A 21,877-nucleotide genomic window follows, 5' to 3' on the forward strand; every position below is an offset into this window, starting at 1 on the left:
TATTATATTGCTGGCCATATTATACATTTTTTTAAATGACCGGCGGCAGGATATATAAAATCTTTCGCGGGCCGGACCTGGCCCGCGGGCCGTACTTTGCCCACCACTGCTCTATAGGTTTAAATTTAATACCGCCATTACATTAATATATTGTTTGTGACAGAACCTTCTTGTCAGCATTTAGGTGGGTACATTATTTTTGCATGCCAGTAAATGTAATTTCGTCTTTGTTTATAATGTAGGTGAACCTAATTTATAGTTAATACAAAGTACGGAGATTATTTAGTAAATAAAAATAGCCACTAAGAGCTCCTTAGGCGATATTGATTTCATTTACCACATTTATAAGAATTATAAGTGATGTGGTTGGTAGTTCAATAAGCTTGAAGTTTAGGTATAATGGTATTAATGGGACCATATTCGGACGAGATAAGAGGATATTAGTGTTAACTGTATATATTTCTTATTGTGTAAATTTAGTACGAATGTGGTTTTTTTATTTAAAAAATGCAGGTAGTTGAAAGAAGCACATTTTCCAACATCTAAAATAAACTTCTGTAGATTGAATATTAACGGCATTATTCTTCTTCACGTTATTTGACTGAAAATGTGAATAATAGTATTTTATTAATGCATAAAGTAATTGTCCATGATGTTCTTAATAATTTCTGGCATAATTTGTCCGAACCTCGGTTAATAGTCAACACTACACTTTCGACTTAAGAGGCCCACAGATTTTCAGTTCGCCGGACGATACCAGCCTGTCAGTTAATCGCAAAAGGTGACAGTTCCGAACAACTGACAGGCTGATAACGTCCGGCGAACTGGTAATCTATATCTTTCTTTCTGTATAATTAGGCATATTTAGATCATATTGATTAAAGAAATCGTCAAGAATCTGTGATATAAAAGTTCGATTTATTCTTAATTCTTAGTTATATCTTATGATAACTGTTGAGGATTTATGCAAGTTTAGTTTCCTTTGTATCGACAAGTCGTCGCTTGACGAGCTAGTTCATCTTAACACGTTGGCTGCCATGAGCATCACTGGTGTTCTGGGCGTGGCCCGTGGCCGGCGTGGGAGCAATACTATAGGTATGGTGGGCAGCCAACGTGTTAAATACGTACAATACAAGGCTAATTAGTAAGTCCTAGCAGTTTTTATTTCATTATTTTTATTAATTATTGTACATCCCGTAAGTTTGTTTATCTGACCTGACTAGAGTTTTCCACTCATCTACTCGAAGTTTAGGGAGAGATCCATTATAGGGATAAGTTCGCCTTTGTACTTCCATTACTGTACCTAATTTATTTTTGTAAACCCATGTTGTGTACAATAAAGTGATTACTACTACATTATGTCGCATAAGTAATATTCTTTTTTTTCTTAATGATAATTTTGTGTAAAATAGGCAAAACATTAGATTAGTAGATTTTAAGGCAGGGTGTAATTTTTATTCAATTTTATTTATGTACCTACCGACAATTTACCCATATAAATAACCAACAATCTAGCTTAAGTTATTGTAATGATACTTATGACAATACAACATTCTACTGATATTTCTGCCTTTGTTTAATTTACACTTCAGCTGCGACAAAAGGTTCATCGCGCGAACATATTTCATTCCACCGAGCCACTTGGCATTTCCTAAATATTAAGTATCCAAATCGCGTCTCCAGCGGAATGATTAACGGAGGAACGTTTAATTTGCCAAGTTCGATGACCCTATCATATTTCAGAGCCTCTTCCGTAGTTAACTATACACGCAATGGTGCTATATACTCATAGATTAGGTATAGTTTGATAGAAGTAAGTTCAATATAAAATTACAGTTTGTTAGGGCGAGCGAAGCGAGCCCTATCACTATTCGACAATCTATGCATTCTTGTGGTACACTTTACGGAAAAACTACTGCACTGTTAGGTTTGAGATTTAACATAGTAATTCAAATTCATGTCTAGATGTGTTATCAAACATAAAAATATCATTTTATAAACTTAAAACAATAAAATAAGGGAATAACACTTTGTATTACTACTAACGCCATCTGTTGGAGAAGTGATGAAATTAACATTCGTGCTAATGTTAAGTAATTATTTGTTTTCTGACAGATGGCGTTTACGCCATTATCAACGATGAATGCTAAAGTGGATTAAAAATTTGGATTCAGACCCACTTCGCTTCGCTTGGTTTGATTCCCAATTTAGCAATTAAGTTTCTGTGAATACCTACTAGAACAATCAAGTTTGCTGTATATTCACCGCGGAGGTCAATTTACTCGTATGTTTTGTGACGCTGATGAACTAATCGGTCATGTTGTGTTAGCAAACTTAAATCGGGTATTTTCAGTTCGAGTAACGTTTTTTAGTGTAACTATTGCTTGGAACTGCTAAAATTATAAATAAAGATAAGCATATTAATACAAACTTAGTGATTTAGGGCTTAGGGCCGATACAGACGGACTACAACCCGACTGCAACTTGTATAGGAACTGCACGCCGACTGCACGCCAATTGCAACGTCGGCGTGAAGTTCAACAAAATGACCCAGAACCCTGGCAGTACCAAGTGGAACTCAGGTTTGGGGCAACAAAGGCACATTACGTTTTGGTCATCCGACTCATCGTGATGAGCACTTAGGAGAGTATATAGTACCCAAGATAGAGCTGATGCTGAACCCTGGTAGTACATAGTGGAGCTCGGGTTTGGTGCAACATATATAGAAACACGCTGTTTTAGATATCCCACTCGTCATGATGATCACTGGGTAGACCAGTACTCAAGATAGCTGATGCTGAACCCTGACAGTACCTAGTAGAGCTCGGGTTTTAACAACATAGGCACACGCTGTTTTGCTCATCCGACTCGTCTTGATGAGCACTTAGGAGAGTAGTACCCAAGATAAAGCTGATGTTGAACCCTGGCTGTACCTATTGGAACTCAGGTTTGGTGCAACATCGGCACACGCTGTTTTGGTCATGCAACTCGTCATGATGAGCACTTGGGAGACCATCAGTACCCAAGATAGAGCTGATGCTGAACTCTGGCAGTACCTAGTGGAACTCAGGTTTGTTGCAATATAGGCACACGCTGTTTTGATCATCCAACTCGTCTTGATGAGCACTTAGGAGAGTAGTACCCAAGATAAAGCTGATGCTGAACCCTGGCTGTACCTATTGGAACTCAGGTTTGGTGCAACATAGGCACACGCTGTTTTGGTCATCCGACTCGTCTTGATGAGCACTTAGGAGATTAGTACCCAAGATAGACCTGATGCTGAACCCTGGCTGTACCTAGTGGAACTCAGGTTTAGTGCAACATAGGCACACGCTGTTTTGGTCATCTGACACGTCTTAATGAGCACTTAGAAGAGCAGTACCCAAGATAGAGCTGATGCTTAACCCTGGCTGTACCTAGTGGAACTGTGTGTGTGTGTGTGTGTGTGTTTATGTGCGGAGCAGCGTGATTACCGCCAGTAGGTGTCCAGACGGGATAGTTTTTCGCTCAATTGTGTGGTGTGGACGCAAAAATAAATTCAAGGACATTGGGTCGCTGACCCAACATTCTGTAGGAAAGCCAGTTGGCTTCCTTACAAAAAGTACTGGGCAACCGTGTAGGATGTAATAAGCGCTTATGAAATTGTATACGTATGGAAGGATAATATTGGCAATTTGATTTTGTCGTCTGGACACGCTTTTAATGCACAAAGTAAAAGCTGTAACAGACAGGCGTACCGGACAGTAACCGGGGTCCGGTTAGTATATTTCTTTCTTGCTCTCACTTATAGCTGCGTTCTTAACGGAATTATTACGTACTCACTCGATCGAACATGAAACAAGCCTCGGATTGGATCAAAGTCGCGGTCCGGTACGTTTCGGTAGAAAAACTCCGCGAGCCCTTACAAAGCTCTGCTTTTTGCTAGTTAAATAAAAGGAGAACGGCGCAGCGCAGCGAAAAAGTTTATTTGGAATGTATGTTCATACTCAACTTGTGTTGATTTCATGGCTCAGGCCAGCTAACAGGTAGGCATGACAAATATTGTGACAAATGTCATAATATTGATTTAGGTGGGAAACAACGATATAACTCAGGAGTAGTTCTCGGTCTCGGAGAGCCCCGTCTCAATTTCTCCACTACAGTACACGGCAAGCTGTCAGTACTTTATGCTCTACGCTTCTTACCTAGATGTAAAAATCATTGGAGCTATAAAAAACATATTTCTGTAACCTTTAACCATGAAATAACTACCGACGGGCGCATGATATTTTCTACGACTTTTAAGACAAATTTTAGAACGCCGTAATGAAAGCTTCCTTCTATACGAATTTCCAGGTAAATTAAAAACGATGTCACTGCATTGTCTCAGGCTAGCGTAGTTTATCTCACTTTAAACGGGCAACAACCACTGTGAAGCCTGGCTGGAGGCACGGCGCGGCTAAAGCGCAAAGCGCTTCGTACTTGCGAGCAAAAACAATTGCTCGACGAACAATAGTTGCCTGGCAAAGTGCTGGCTTGTGCTACTGCCTGATATCGTCCTTAGGTGTATGGAAACACTAGCAACAAAAATGTCTTTTTACAAACAAGATTTAGAGGAATAACGAGGAAATCTGAACAACATGATCGTATTGTTAACTCTTACCGACTTAAAGCTGCTAAGGTGGGTAGTTCCGTATCTTCAGCAATCTGAAGTTTGATTAGACCTCTGATCTAGTCTGCCATGATAAATTACCTGGATGCAATTAAAATGTGTACGATCTATATTAGACAGAAATCGATGAAAATAATAAATATTTAGCTTTAAAAATATATATATTTTATCTGTTTACTTATAAAACATCACCTTCGCTAATGGCATCGTTAATATCGTGTGTCTTCACTCTTTCATTGGAAGATTCCTCTGATATCTTGACTAAACAGGATGGACGGAGGTCTTTAGTCCGTCGAACACATCGAGGAAATTTAAAATTAGATATTCGTTTAGAACTTTCTGCGTCATACGCGTTGTTTGTCTCCGAAATATCGGCAGACTGTCGATATAATTGGAATATTTTCTTAAATCGATTTACAAATCTGAAACGGTTTCTGTGCGATTTTGGGGCGGGTAATAGTTGATGTAAAGATAGGGTAGGTCCTTCAACAGGCTCCAATCCGAATCGAACGTGTTCTTCAAATGTAGCGTTGCTGGTGGTTGCTTCTGAGCTTCCTTCGAGTAGTGTAAACTGGCAGCAGCTTTGAGAGGATAGATGCGGTTTCACCGATAAATTAGTCTTCTCTTGTAATCTTTTATTAAGAAAACGTAAACTGGCTGTGAAGAACAACTCCTCATCTTCAGATTCCTCCAATGATCTGTGTAGGGCAGTAAATGATTTATTTTCCGTTATCTCTCTATTAGGTTTTACAGGATTCTCTTGTTGCATCCCTGGCTAATTAAACCTATTATTTGTATTTCACAGGACATGTTTAAGATATCATTATATGATTTATATGTTCCTATTTACACTATTTTTCAAAATTAAATATGCCGGTTTAAAAACTCACGATTGACAATTTAGTTTTAATTTGACAACAATTGACATATTATTACTTTTATCAAGTTTCAAGTGCGTTTATTAAAATTACACGACATGCAGGGAGGTTTTATTTCCATATACTCGTAAGTACCTAGTACCAAAGAGTAAGTATATTAGCCTAGTACAACAGTAACTAGCAAGTAACTAGGGTCAAGTTAACTTAACTCGAGGTCAACAGTAAATCCTGTAAAAACCACACAAAACCCTTCACGCAAACAAGCCCCGGATCAGGATAAAATCCATTATTTTCACTTATCTCTGCGCGCCGAAATGAAAGTCGGCAAGACAAAAAACCTTTGGCAAAAGGGTCGTTGCTCTGACGAGAGCGAACTTTGACCCCAAGTGACAAATTGCAGCAAAAGTTCGTATTCCTAGTCAAATGTTTGCCTAGCGATATTATCTATTTTGAGAGCTTGCTTAGGAGCACTTTAACTTACAACACGGAAAGATAATCACGGCTAGTTAATTTCACTATGTATTTCTATTTAACTTTGATGTAGGTATTTTGTTAGATATATTTTAGTACTTATTGAAAATTGTTACCTAATTTATGCTAGTAGTAGTAGTAAGTAAGTAGTATTTAACCCATTATAGACTAGCGGTACCATATGGTACCATTTATTTGCGACTTTTATTTTCGCGTGATTGGCCAAATTGCGACGCGTAAGACGGGCTCTTATTGGCGAAAGTTGATCTAGGAGTACCTAAAACAGTACTTATTTACATCAGTTGCGTGTGATTGAAGGTCAAAGTAGGTGCATCGCAAATTTCGCGGAAAAATGTTTACGCCGTTCAAGTAAGTTACAATATTTGGTTTACTAACAGATAAATAACAAATGTTATTGCAAAATCGTTTAATTTAGTAACATTGCTTTAGTTTAATTTATTTAACTAGTGCCGGTAGATATAAATATTATAACTACCGCGTGTTAAAGTTACTGGTACCGTACGGGATCGCTAGGCGATTCCCGTGCGATATTTTCGTCAACCTTTCGTTTTTTATTATCTATTAAGTAGTTTTATTGTTTTTAGTAATACACGATAGTGATTTGACATTTTATCGAAAGATCAAGATGAAGTATTATTTAATAATCATATTTTATCGTTTTGTATAAAGTTTTGTCATATTTTAGATGACATTATTGTTGTTCGTTGGAAGGATAGCTCGGTCGTGGCTCCGATGTCTACTGTCCATGGCGTAGCTCCTGTATCTAACGTAGGCAGATACATGGTCTAATAAAACATGGTCTTCCATTCCCAGAGTGACACGGGGCTACGTCACAACAACATGGCCGCTATATATAGCGCTATCGCATATTATCATATAGCGCTGTCGCATGATGACGTAAGCGCGTGTCAGTTAGGTGACCTAGAAAAGACGGGAATGGAGTACCAGGCGGAGTATATTATTATACCATGGGCAGATACAGTGCAGCAGAGAAGAAAAACATCAGCGTATCACGCCCAGCAATATTTACAGAGTACAATCGACACATGGGTGGCACAGATCTGATGGATCAAAATATCGACACATATCGCGTTGGGATGGGAGGTAAAAAGTAGTGGTGGTCTATATTTACCTACTTTTTAGATGCCTCTATTTGTAATGCTTGGGTCTTATCAACAAAAGCAGGAAATGCAGCTGGTCAATTGGATTTGGAGTGGACGTCTGCCAACATCTAAATATTCCCGAACTGACAGCCGTGTCAGTGACGCCATTAGGTACAATGGTCAAAACCACCTTCTCATTCCTACTCAGAAGCGACGAAGATGTGCGTACGAGAACTGTCAGGCTCGGTCGAGATTGGAATGCTCGAAATGTGATGTAGGATTATGTGCTGCATGCAACTACCAATTTCATGTAAAGTAAAGTATTTTTGTAACGTCTCGGAATCTCATTTATTAAATAAATATAGTAAAGCACACGTACTGTATGTTATTAAGTTGCAACCGAAGAGGCTGATTTATTAAATAAATAATATAAACATATTTGTACTCTTATTAATTTCATAGTATTTCCAAATTTTTACCTCAGTACGTGCCTAGCGGTCCCATATGGTACCAGCGTTTTTTTTCAAAACGAAAGGTCTCAAAAATTTTTTATTACTAAAACTTCGTTACATATGCTCTAATAAAGAACATATTAAAAAATCACAAAAATTGGACACCTCAAAAAAACTCAGTCTATAATGGGTTAATATTTCCTTCATGATGAAAATGGCACAGAGCACGTACATTTCCACGCTAATTTATACTTGGGTAAGTAAGTGCAGAAATGTATGGAGCAGTAGGGAGGTACCTATGCACTCTTGTTTCAGGCGACGCCGCTTAGCACGATTGTTCTTTAGCTCAAACTAAGCTGATTTAGCTCGGTAGCCACGAGGTCGTGCCGTGATTACCCCCCAAAAATATGCGGGACCCTTTCCCCCCACTCCTCTTTTTGGCGGGTAGAGTCAGACCAAGATAACTCTGCAGCGCTTTTTATAGTGCAGACGTGCAAGTGTATTTAAACGTCATAATCATGGAATATTAATAACTTGCACTGCCCACAGACGTGCTATAAAAATCGCTGCATAGTCATCTTGGTCTGACTCTAGCCACGGCACGATCTCATGGCCACCGGGCTTAATGAGCTTTGTTTGAACTAAGGAACAATCGTGCCAAGCGGCATCGCTTGAGATAAAAGTGCATACCTACTCACTGCATTTACATACCACAGTATTTATCAATTGATATTGATGGCGTAAAAGCGATGGGGATCTAAATTAATTATCAAGTTATTAATACCTACGTACCTACTTTCTGGCGATGGCACCTTGTTTGTTTCTTCAGGTATTGGCGTATGGAACTCAAAATATTATTGCTTCCTCAATGAAAATGTAGCAGTCAAGTAAACAGGGGAAATTGGATATTATATTAGATACAATCTTCAGTAAATTTCCAAGGCAAGCAGAGGGAAATGTAGGTAACTGAATTAGCGGAAAACTGTTTAGAAGAAAGTTTTGCTCGTGATCGTGCTCAGGCGCTAAAAAAATTCAACCAAATTCATGCAAAATGTACTTATATTAAATAAAATATCTCTGCGATGGATAATTTCACAGAACAGTACTTATGGGAGATTCTTAAATTGTGTCCAAAAAATTTTTTTTCATAAACGTTTTTATTTTTCACATATTATTACATATATCAAAAGTACATACAAAAAGCAATTTTTTGATTCATATGGTCAAGCTTAATACCCTCAGGAAAGGTAAATAAAATGAGTACATAAACACGGTTGTGACAAAGTGTCCCTCAGTCGTGACATTTCGGCATTTTGGTGGCCAACTCGGCTATTTTGATTTACATAGTTATTTTAACATAGCCTAAGTCACTCCTATGACTACGACAAACCTAATGACAGCTCAGACGTTGAAATCCGTCAAACTATAAAGGCTGTAGAGCGTGACAAAGAATTCGATACACATCATACATACATACAAGCGAAAAACATTTTTTTTTGCTTTGGCAGTTGGGCAATAATAGCAAATGATCTGTAGCTAATAAAAATGCATTTCTGAAAAGTGCATACCCCTAAATTAATCAAACGAATTAAGAATGACAAGACCACGTGTCTATATGTCACGAACGTGGACTCAAAAGTCCGTGGCGGTGACAGATTTTTGAGGCCACGGTCGTGATAATTTGGAACATGTTCGATATTACATAAACATTTCCGTTGATTTTGCAAATGTTAAATAATTAGCTTAATCTGCAATGTATGAGGTATATCTTATGTTACAAACAATAACGTGAAACTGCAACTTACTCTTAAAATTCAAACACGGTGGTGACGCGTTAAGGTTGACCGTTTTTTCAAATGAACATAAATAAACAATTTTCGACAAAACTTCTCCCTTCAGCCATTTGTAAACCTGACAATAACACAGTGTTGCTGTTCTAAAAAAACTTTAATAAGGCTGCCAGCAGTAAAGATAATTTTCTACCGAGTACCGCATGTTTATATTACCACGTGCGGTGGTGACGCGAAAACTAATCACAAAATGTATGTTGTTTAAAATTATATAAAATCGTTATAAATCCATACAATTTTTAAACAGTGTTGTAGAACAAGGATTACTGTCCTATATTTGAATATACATTTGTGCAAAATCACTTCATATTAAAAAAAAAACAAAAATCACAAAATCTGGGGAAGACACACTACACGGTCCGTGACATTTCGCACTTGTAATTATTTTTTTATATGTTTCTAATACTCATAGGACAATACATTTAGGTTGACCTAAAACTAGAGGTAAATTGCTAAGTATATTGATATAGAGTTTACTTATTTTCACAAAAATACATGCTATTCTTACGTGTTATACAAAACATGCATAAGAATAAGAATTACCCTTATATATGAGACGTTTTATGTTACTTTTGATGAATTCTTTACCATAATGTACCTAAGTAGACTAGATAACTATAAAATACAAAACATAATGAAACACTGATTTCATAAATTACGAAGTGCAAAAAAAGTTAATTCTATGATACTTAGGTAAATACATAAATAAGTAGGTAACACTTCATTGAACAGGTGCATTTAAATTCTGGATCTTACAACTAATATACCTAACTTGAACTGTTTTTGTATTATTAAATGTACGTAACTGGAATCCGGATGGCTCTGGGAAAACGACAAACATCAACAACATCCTCTGTGATGCGCCTACTCAAACACTCATAAGTAATGTGCGTACTGAAAACAGTCATAAGGATGGTTATGAGTAATGACTAATGACTAATTGTAAGATACATCAATATTTTTCAGAATTTTCAGAGTAAATACAGAGAAGTGCTTATAAAAGTTTATCTCTGTCTACTGACTACCGGCCCGATTCGAACTTTAAGATACGTCAATTAATAGATCTAGAAACGATATGGATTAGATGTGTTAGTGTCAATTGTGACGTTTCTTCAAACAAATACGGCAATTTTGGCACTGACACGTATAATCCATATCGTTTCTAGATCTATTAATTGACGTATCTAAAAGTTCGAATCGGGCAGTACGTCAATTCCGTTGAGTCTCAAGGTTAACAGAATTTTACCCCAGTGTTGTGTATATACTTGTATGAAGCGTCGTCCACGTTGTTAATTGAGAATCAGTACTTAATGTTTTAGTTAGATTAGAACATTTATTTCATATGCATACACAATCAAGTATGTCACGATTTCATAAACTTTTCAATTATTTTATTGTTCAAAAGCGTTAACCCTTAATTCGGCAACGTCCTAAATACTTATTAATTATTTTTTTCTTAACCAGAATCTACTAGTAAGCGCCGACGAGATTTGAACTCACGATATTCGACTTTTGACGTTAAGTTGTGCGGGGTAACAATATTTGATTTCTTGGGATTTTATAATCCTGCCTATTAATACCTTCGTAATTTGAGTCAAGTATTGGAAATTTCTCGGGAATGAAGCAGAAAGTTATTATATGTACTTTCCATCTTTACGTTCTATTGTTGTGAGTAGGTAGGTGTAGCTGTAGGTTGCCGGGGGACAAAGGCTTTGTCCGCTTGGTCTCATTGTAATTAGGTACTTAAGGCTCCGGCAGCAGCTGAGCCCCTTTTCACTGAGTGTCCCTCAATGCTAGTCACGGGTGTAGGAGGGTTCAATCAAACGGTTGTAAACATATCGGGGTCGGCCGTTGACTCGGTGACTTCTCGTTCGTTAATCCTCCGCGAGGGTCTGTGACATTTAACTAGGAAAATTTACATATTAAAATGGGATCAAGATGATCCAGAGGGCTGTTCTCTATCGGCCGCCACTTGCATAAAAATTAATGTGCTTACTTGAAAAGCGTATCTACCCTAGTACTTAGTGATATCGTTTTACGAATTATTGACGTTTCCCGCGAAATATTTTCAACTTTCCATTGTGTTTTTTATCAATGCTGTTTGTGACGACCGCTCAGTAGATTAGTTCCGTCATTGAGAACTTCAAAGCATCAAAAATTTACGATGTTTACTCGGCAAATAGGTGCACTTTTAACATCTGCCGGTCTGGAACGCTTTATAAAATATCAAGGCGGTTGCCTTCGGCCTTCTTGTTGACCTAGACATGTCGTTATTTGTAACATCAGACTGTAATCGATATTTGTTAGTTATCGGTATCATTCGTCATGAAGAATCATTCGTATTCTAGGTTGACCTTAAAAAGAGAGACGAGCAGAGTCGGTACGTTGGCGCCACTTCGCCTGATATGATTAGCCAGAGCTCTTCGATCTGGTGTTTTAATGTTGATTACGATACGATGTAGGCCATTGTCCTACATTATCCGTATCTTATGAGATGGCACGGAATGCCCGTATAATTTTAATGTGATTATAAAGGCCATAAAGGGATTTATCTACAGAGTAAGATGTGTGCTATATAAGCATCCCTTTTATACTTAAAACGTCGTTTATAACCGTGTAACCTATATATCATAACCAGTCAACGATAGTCATAACCAGATAACATATATGTATCTATGTAAAGGACATAAAGTTGAGTTGGGTAGAAATTGCAAATAATGTATTGACACATAACCTAAAATCTCTAGGACGGTTGTTTTCGCTGAAATATTTATAATTTACATATATTTTAGAAAGTAGAAATCTAAATAAGTAAATAAAATATTAAAGTTTATAAACTATATTTTTTATGTAACTCCCTACTGTCTCCTCCATAAATTTTATATTGTTTACGTCGAAATAAATCTTGTTCCAATATACAGTATTGATAACATTATGGTTATCCTTAAAAAGTGCGAGATTACGAAGTAATAAAGGTAAATTGGTTTGTTAACATTATTTGCCATTGATATTGAACTCCACTTTAGTTACAAAGCCCAATTCGAACAATATTTATAAGATGTCACATCGATACGATGCTGATTTGTGAGTGTCCAAAGTGATATGTCACTTATGACACTGACAGGTCGGTATCGCATCGTTGTGACATCTTATAAGGATTGTTCAAATTGGGCCGGCAGTTTCTCCTATACAGGCGTGGGTAGGTACAGTACTTATTCTACAAATATATATTTCGGAGAAGTCCATGACAAATCAGTTAATGAAACATATAAACAAGAAAGTGCACGGTCGTCACTCACTCGATCCGAGTCAAAAATTATTTGCATGAAACTTCACATCACCTATTTACGTACAATAATTTGCAACGCCGTTCCCACTAATGTACTTACCTACTATAAAAACATCGCATCCACTAAAAATTATTACTTAAGATGGCACTGTGCAATGTGTGGCAATTAATTTATAACTCGAATTTAATTTGTACTGGGACATAAAAATACAAACTAAACTACATGCAATATAAAACTGAAATTATAAATAGACTTATAAATAAGTATTAAGTACATTGACTACACCAAACTTACAATAAAAAGTAACCTACAATTAAAACTACCTACAAAACTAAAACTAATCCTAAAAAAAAAAACCTAAAAATCTATATCTAAAGAGGGTCCCTGGGGCATAGTGCCAAGAATGCTGGCAGCATTTCCTCGTTGGATCGCAACGCTAATTCGTTGAGCGAGGAAGCTGCCAGCTCTTTTGTCCCCAGAGACCTCAACAAGCCGTTTGGACAAATCTAAGAACAGACTCTCAGCTCCCGGGCCCCACGGACCGAGGGTCTCGACACCGAAAGGAATAAATTTGTAATTGTCGTCGAGACCCCCGTATTTCCGCCTTTTGAGGGTCTCGGCAGCTTCGGCAGCGGCACCCGCTTTCTTTGTGGTACCGTGAAGGTGAGACGGTGCCAGTGTGTCCACACAGGTCGCGTCCCACACCAACACTCGTCCCATCCTCCACGGAATCAGTGACATACCATCCGGTCTCTTGCCATCGTCCCGGGCTATACCGCTCGGCTCGAGTATCGCTGGCACGTTGACGGTGACAAGAGACCGGCGGATAATGTCATTGAGCGCGGCGTGACGTGACAGTCGCCCCGCGCTTCGCTGGCAAGACAGACCATGACGCCCTAGCTGGTCCACATCACTTCCACAGTGGCATTTATGCGGTGCACAGATTGGAACCCCCAGGCGCAGCCCAACTGCCACACGGAGGGTGTTTCCATCTAAATGAGTGCCAGTATTGGACGAGGGATATGCGTTGGGCCAGTGGCCAGCCTCCCTACACCCAACTGCGATCAAACAGGCGCATTCAGCTCCTTCGCTGTTATCTAAACATGTGGTATATGTTAATTTCGATAAAGCATCATCCCAGCTCCTCTGTGATTTTAGATTATATGGAGGGTCTTGTCCCGGGCAGGCAGACAGCCAGGCATTTCTAGCATCGCCCAAGCCTAAGTATTCAATAATTATCCATGTAATATTTGAATATACATCATATCATATTTTTTGATTCAGAATTTTTTTTTTTTTTTATCATTTATTTACATACAATATATATACAGTGGTACTACTAAACTAAATTAATAACTAGCTTAAATCTAAAATAGGCCCTTGAGGCATTGTACCAAGGATGCTGGCGGCATTTCCTCGCTGTATCGCAATGCTGATACGTTGTGCGAGGTAGCCGCCAGCTCTTCGGTCACCAGTTACGTCAACCAGACGCTTCGCGATTTCTGCGAACAACTTATGCGCGCTGGGACCCCATGGACATAGAGTTTCAACTCCAAATGGTACAAAATCGTACTCTCTACCGAGGCTCTTATATTTGTTACGTTTTAGAATTTCGGCGCTTTCCGCCGCTCCGCCCGCTTTTACAGTAGTCCGTTGGAGGTGGGACGGTGCCAGTGTGTCTACGCAGGTAGCATCCCACACCAACATCCGTCCTAAGCTCCAAGGAACTAAGGACACTCCATCGGGCCTCTTGCCATCATCTCTGATAATGCCAGTCGGCTCAAGAAGAGCAGGCACATTGATGGTGGCAAGAGACCGACGGACTATGTCATTAAGCGACGCATGTCTCGAAAAACGGCCTGCACTTTTTTGACAAGATAATCCGTGGTGTCCCAGTCGGTCCACGTCCGTGCCACAAGAGCATATGTGTGGCGTACACACCGAAACCCCGAGTCGCAAACTAGTCGCCAGTCTAAGGGAGGCCGGATCCAAGAAAGTACCAGTATTGGGCGAAGGATGGGCATGTAGCCAGTAACCGGCTTCCCGGGCTCCGACCGCCAAAAGCCTCGCGCGGTCTGGACCTGTACAGTTGTTAATTATTAATTAGATTAATCTTACTAGAGTTAGACCAAGAAAAATCTGCAGCGATTTTGATAAACGTCAAATTTCTATGAAATTATGACATATAAAACAAACACTTGCAATGCGTGTGCTATCAAAATCGCTGCAGACTTTTCTTGGTTCTAAATCGACACGAGTTGCGAATTACCTTTTCGCACGTGTATTGTACAACGTTTTACAGTACATATGGCCCTTTAAATTTTCGACATACGCACGTATACATATAGTGCTAGTTACCGCACTAGGGCGGTAAATTAGCACCATATGTACTGTAATAGTACATTGTGCAACATGAGTTACACACAATGTTTTTCATCAGTTCATCACACTTGCGATACAAAAATTAAGTATAAAGACAAAAAACTGTTAATTATGGCACTAGAAACTTCATAGCTCCCTAGGGAGAACGCTTTTTCTATAACTCCCGCTAAACCTGCGTGCAATTCCACATTTACTGAGCGAGTGTGATGAAAAAATCTTAATCTTACTAATCCTGTTGGCGCGAAACAGTTGCTTATAATTAACTGAATACGCAGGGTTGATCCTGCTCATCATGTCTCCTGAAGCACCCTATAAAACCCACGTGCCTACCTACATAAAGGATTATGCCGCAGACACGATATCTAAAATTGAATATTAGCGAACCGTCAATGCTACGCCCGTCGCTATTTACAAAGTGAAGGTGATCACTAATTAAACAAACACGTACCTATTTTCAAAGCTTAAAGCTCGCGACATTCTTCCACGGATTGCCACTATATTGCAGAACCAGCGAAGGCTAAGGCCTCGCATATTTTATTCATGACAAATCTCTTACTCAGAACCTGTATTATTGGTTTTTCTTTGAAATGACGGAAGGAAAGCTTTGTGACATTATCCGAGACTTCGCAACGGGTAATCTGAATTGCATATTATTTCCTTGATATCTTGGAAAGTAACTTTTCTGTATTTTTTAGTTATACGGCTGAGTCGGGGCAATGATTACTACCGTAGGGTTCAAAATCTGTGTGCTAATTGCCATTTTTACAGGGCTGTTGAACTTTTTACTGCGTCTTGGCGCCAATTTGATGTTTTCCGCACATTTTTCTCCGCTTTCTCGACGAATGGTCGTTAAAAACAAATATATTACTTGAATGTGTAGTACTTCAAGGGCAATTAAAGTCTGATTGAGTGCGCAGAGCGGAAGGCGCCTTACACGTCTGCCATTAGCAGAAATGCATAATTGAAATAAAATATTTCCAAATCCGTATAGCAATCCAGTAACCTTTAAAGCCCCAAACTTGGCAAGCCATTACCTTCTTTTTGTACCTTTATCTATAACTATTTTTCACATTCATCCGAAACCCATTCGTGGTTTGTTATTGCTTTGCGTCTTCGCGTCACTTTCCTTTGGAAAACTTTGGAAAGGAAATAAGGTAAACGTACTAGTGCTCGACACGCTAATGCCCAATAGATTACACCTTGCTGTCACCTCTATTGACAATGACTTAAGTTTCAAGATGACATGTACTGGTACCGCGTCGAGCACCAGTACGTTTAGTGCAAATGGCGCAACTCGATAGCAAACCACGAAGTGATATGAACAACGAAAAGATTTGTAGCCGGAGCAGATTTCTATTGAATCTATATTGAAAATTGTGAGACATCAAGCTTTCGTACTCAAGGTTTGCATAAATTTATTTAATTAATTTTCATCGCGTCTTTGGAGGCGGACCTTTATTAATGAATCTATCATACAACTCAAGATGTTTTGACATCGCATACCCGTGCTTAGTCCACCACGGCCAACAGGAAACAACTTTTTAGCATCTGTCTAATTCAGACAAATTATAAGGGACTTACATTTTGTTTTCAGAAAGATTCAAGGTGAACAGTTGTTGGGTGAAAATTAATACTGTTAGTCAGTGCACCTAATAAAACAGATCCCAAGGTGAACCAATAATAAGCAGCAATAAAAAAGGGGTGTCTCAGTATTTAATGGTCTTCACAAGGTATTTTAACGGAGTGTCTAACAACTATTAAATTTCACTAATTTTGAAAGTGTAATAAAATTTTGTAACTGTGCTATTTGCGTATTATTGTCTACTGTAAACTAAACACATTGTGTAACTGGCACTCCAGCGGCCAAACCATAAATTTGCTAGCACATAAACATGTTGCTGCTGGCCATACTTCGGTCCCCATCGCGTAAAGCACGGCCGCCGCATGAATGAATGGGCCACTGAAATCTATAGACATAGAATAACGTACGAAATGCACAGAACTGTCATTGAAGACTACGTGGTTTACGTGCAGTTAAATTTAACATTTAAGCTTTTGACGTATGTAAACTCCCAACATTAGTGCCTGACGTAGAAAATACTAGCACTAGGCCATAATGCGACGTAAGAGCAATATTAATACTGATCTCCAAGGTCTCTGACTCATGCACTAGTATAGGCATTAAGGACTGGCCAATTTTAGAATTCATAAACTAATGACTAGGCCAATGGTCAACCCAAACATAAAAACCCAAAAAAACAACGCTCATATACCCACTTAATAATGTTTACATCTTTACAAATTCCTGTCAAGTGAGCCAATCATTATATTAATTAGCATCATACTACTCGGGCATCATCAACCATATCTATTTAGTTTATTCCATACAGCTAACTATATTTATTTTGCTGCTTATTTTACATGTAATGCGTAGGTAATATTTTTATTAAACCTTATTGCACAATGCACAGTAAAAAATATACAGTGACAAAAGGCGGACTTAATGCTATAAGGCATTCTCTACCAGTAAACCTTTAGGCCAAACAAAGAAGCATAGTTGGTGCGGGGTATGTAAAGGTAAATATGTATTTATGTTATGACATACGGTCTAATTATTGGAGGTTTATCTAACTCGAAAAAGTGACAAGTGCGTGGCTACAAAATTAGTACACAGGTACAGTCACCAGCAATAATATATATGTTACACAACGAAGGCCGCAATAAATATGTGACGCGCTCTCATTGAACTGCAAATAAGATCGTGTCATATATTTTTGCGGCCTTTATTGTGTAACATAATATTACTGCTGGTGACTGTACAACATACTTTTGTAAGAAGTTTTTTTGTACTTTTGCCAAATTTGACAATTCGGCAATGTTATCGTAACTTGTCATTTGTACGCACACACTAACGTCAATGTCAACTCGTGGTACGGCTACAGGATCAGAAAGAATAAATTGATGTTTGCGAGCGTATATTTCATGTGAATTAAAGTTACTTTTATTTACGTGCCTTCTTAATCATATTTTTACATCAATGCTTTATCGTGGTAGGTATCTGCGTACGAGCTGCTTTCTTTGATAACTTGCACAAGCCTAAGAGGAGCCTGCAGTCAATGTTATGATCAGAGCCCGAAATTCTCGTAGCATTTTTGAGCTGTCATAGGGACTTCTCGTTTATCGACTTCCGATTATACATACATATGTATATCGATAAATACAGAATACAATATGTAAAATATGATTACGAGTAGAAGTAAACAACATGCATGCAGTCTTATCACGAATGAGCGATCTCTTCGATATAACCTTTGGATACCAACTTTTAGGAAATTATAAATAGAAATTAAAATAATAATATGAAAGGCATTAAGCAGTCCACAAATTATTTATAAGAAACAATAAAATATTATTATTTTAATTTTTATTTATAAATTCCTAAAAGTTGGTATCCAAAGGTTATCTCGAAGAGATCGCTCATTCGCGATAAGACTGCATGTTGTTTACTTCTACTCGTAATCATATTGTATTCTGTATTTATCGATATACGTATGTATAATCGGAAGTCGATAAACGAGAAGTCCCTATGACAGCTCAAAAATGCTACGAGAATTCCAGCCTCTGCTTATGATATGCAATATGATCTTACTATAATTCTTTCATTGACATTTGTAATTTTATTTAGCTCCAATCCAATTAATACCTATACTTTTTAAACAGCTTTCAAATTTTATTTTGAAAACTACTATAGTAATTGTGGCTACAATAGATAAAAGTGGGAAACAACTCAAAAAACCTTGACAGACTACGTCAGCATTTGAACCTTTAGATAAAGTTTGTTGTAACTGAAAATTAATATAAATACATATGTATTTATAATTTATATTAATTTTTAATTTATATTAATTGCTTGAATTGTTGCTATGATGTTCCTTATTTAAAAGTGCGTAATTACGGTGTACTTTAGGTACTTTTTCACTACCATAGCCTTAATGTAGTTTTGTAGGTACCTGCCTCAAACCAAAATAAGGTATAAAAATAATGAAAATGTATCATAACTAGTTATCTTTTACCGTAGAGGCCCTTTCTCCTCATCTCTATTCTATGCACATTATTTAACCTCATCCGTCTTACTTTCCATTACGCAACACACTGAAAATTTTATGAATGGAGAGACTGGTAAATATTTATTATTCAGTATTAAATTTTATTAAAATCCCACATCTGTCTTGAGTTATTTTCTTTAAAACGTTTATGCTAATCGCCCAAAAGTAGAGCAGTGATAGATGCAATCTACGAGTAAATGAGGTTAACTGTGCTATTGGAATTTACTTGATCCGATAGTAAAACGATCAGACAATCTATTTCATTTTCATACAATATATATACAGTGGTACTACTAAACGAAATTAATAACTAGCTTAAATCTAAAATAGGCATTGTACCAAGGATGCTGGCGGCATTTCCTCGCTGTATCGCATTTTTTTATCGTATTTCATTTTCAAGTTGATTGGACCGTGATTTCTAACATTCGAAAAGAGTTAGACCAAGATAAGTCTGCAACGATTTTGATAGTTACACGCTGTGTAAGTGTTATTTTAAACGTCAAACTTCCATGAAATTGACCTATAAATAACACTCACACTACATGTGCTATCAAAATCGTTGTAGACTTCTCTTGGTCTAACTCTTTGTTTTTGTGAACTAAGAGCCACCAGGCTTAATATTATTTCAGGCAAAATAGGCCTTATAGTTTGATAGTTCAGATTACGAGAATTATTTTATTTCTTTTATTTTTGTTCTCACAACGGTGTAACTACGCCACAGGTACGTGTCGTGGGCGTTCCATTCATAAACTCTGCAACTACCGCCATCTCAGACAGATTTATTAACCGACACGTTTGAGATACGTTGCGGTGTGATCTACTGCTAGTGTTAACTGTTTCTTAAGTCTAAATATAAAACAGGAAAAATATTAGAAAACGGTAAACAACTACCTTTGTTTTATTTAGATACTCCATATTTTTTATTAACGTTTAAGTTCTGATATATCTTGATATATTTATATCACCGTGTTGAAAAAAAATACCTTTTCATAGAATATAAACGTGGTATGCAAAAGCCATGATTTCAAAGAGTCAGTTGCATTTTTCTGATCGGAAGTTTCTTACAGAATTGGTTCTGGGTTTAATCTCCCACTGATATTTTCTTATAGGGATAAGCTACGCATTGTCTTTTTAAATTAATATTTTTTTATTTGTTATAAGTAATTGTAATTGTATGTCTTGTGTACAGCCAAGTATTACATACATAGTTACACATGTACATATAATAAAACTTTTGTTTGTACTGCCAGTCCGATACTATTTGTGTAGGTATTATTTGAAAGTTAAATATAAGCCGTTATAAGTCGAGCTAAAGTTGAGCGTAAAGCCATATAAAAATAAGTCAAACAACGTCGACCTAAGTTATGTACAAATAAACATAGAAATTTCGCGAACCGCAGGTATGGATGGTAAATACGAGTAGGTAACAAGAGAGGGATCGACGCGCCAGTATAAAAAAGGGTCACAATAAAGAGAGAAAAGCTGCAAGTAGGTCAAAAAATACCTTATTTTTATTTCATTTCTTACACAGCTATCACAAATATCCAAGCTTTTGATTAATACTTAATGACATTATAAAAGCTTTATGACCATAGCTATACTCGTATCTATGTAAATGTAGATACAAAAATGAAATCTTTACATTATTTATTACACTCTTAAGTAAAAATTGTAAAAATAAACTACAAAATATTCATTATTTTCTGGTACCTTACACAACAGTCTCAGGGGAAAGTAAAGAAAATAAAATGTGGCCAAGAAAAGAATAACTGAGTGATTACAACTTATTTCATACATACATTAAACTATTACAACCGTGTAACGATACCTTAATTATTTAGTTAAATAACTAAACCATTCGCGGCAGTAAATAAAAAAAAACCTTTGATTCAGCACGTAGCTTCTAACCGCTTTTGCTAGGGATTGGTTCATTTCCTGTGATCACCGCAGTTCCCACGCGGAAATGGCGACGTTTAAAAAGGGTCGACCTATTTCTTGGTCACGTCTTTTTACACGTTCTTATATAAACCCTATCTATGTAAACTCTGACAAAGCAATAACAGACTCTATTGCCGAAGTGTTAAGAACTTAGATAACTCTCAGGTGATTGGTGGGTCCGTTATCGACTTGCATAATTTAGCAGGAAATGTTTGAAACAGATGTACCTACTTACTTCGATAATAGACGATAAGTATGGTGTCATAATACTACTTCTGGGAAAGTTTATTAAGTGTGCCATCGTCATTAAATGTGAAAATGAGTTTCTGAGAACGAGACAAACTAAATTTCTGATTAAAATGTTACATCATTCTGTCTGAAGTCAAAATTTTCATACGGACGTCATAACACGGTGAGTAATAATTAAGTAAATAGGTAAGTAAGGTTTGGCATGATTAAATTAGAAATTTTCATTAGATTATTCTCCAAATATTTAAAGTTATTTATAAATATACCGAAAACTCTTCTAGTCTTGTTTATATTAAGCTACTTATAGTACACGAGTGAAGACGAATGTCTACCTACTAAAATTTTCACGTGTTACAGGAAAAGATAAAAGTTTCCAAGAGTTTGTTCTTACAGCGGAAATACCAAGTTCAGTTTCCCTAAAAGGTACATTGGCAAGACTTACATAACCTTGTCGTTTGATGAAGCCCGCAGTATTCGAGTAGCTGA

General features: G+C 37.3%; 1 long non-coding RNA gene across 1 annotated transcript; it reads right to left on the reverse strand.

Moving 5' to 3' along the window:
* Positions 1–849: 849 nt before the first annotated feature.
* LOC134791086 (uncharacterized) lies at positions 850–1,621 on the reverse strand. Its single transcript, XR_010144254.1, has 2 exons — positions 1,129–1,621; positions 850–1,032 (listed from the first exon to the last, which is right to left on the reverse strand). It is a non-coding gene; the product is annotated as an uncharacterized LOC134791086 (long non-coding RNA).
* Positions 1,622–21,877: the final 20,256 nt, after the last annotated feature.

This window comes from Cydia splendana, chromosome 5, assembly GCF_910591565.1.
Source record: "Cydia splendana chromosome 5, ilCydSple1.2, whole genome shotgun sequence".
Classification (NCBI taxonomy): Eukaryota; Metazoa; Arthropoda; class Insecta; order Lepidoptera; family Tortricidae; genus Cydia; species Cydia splendana.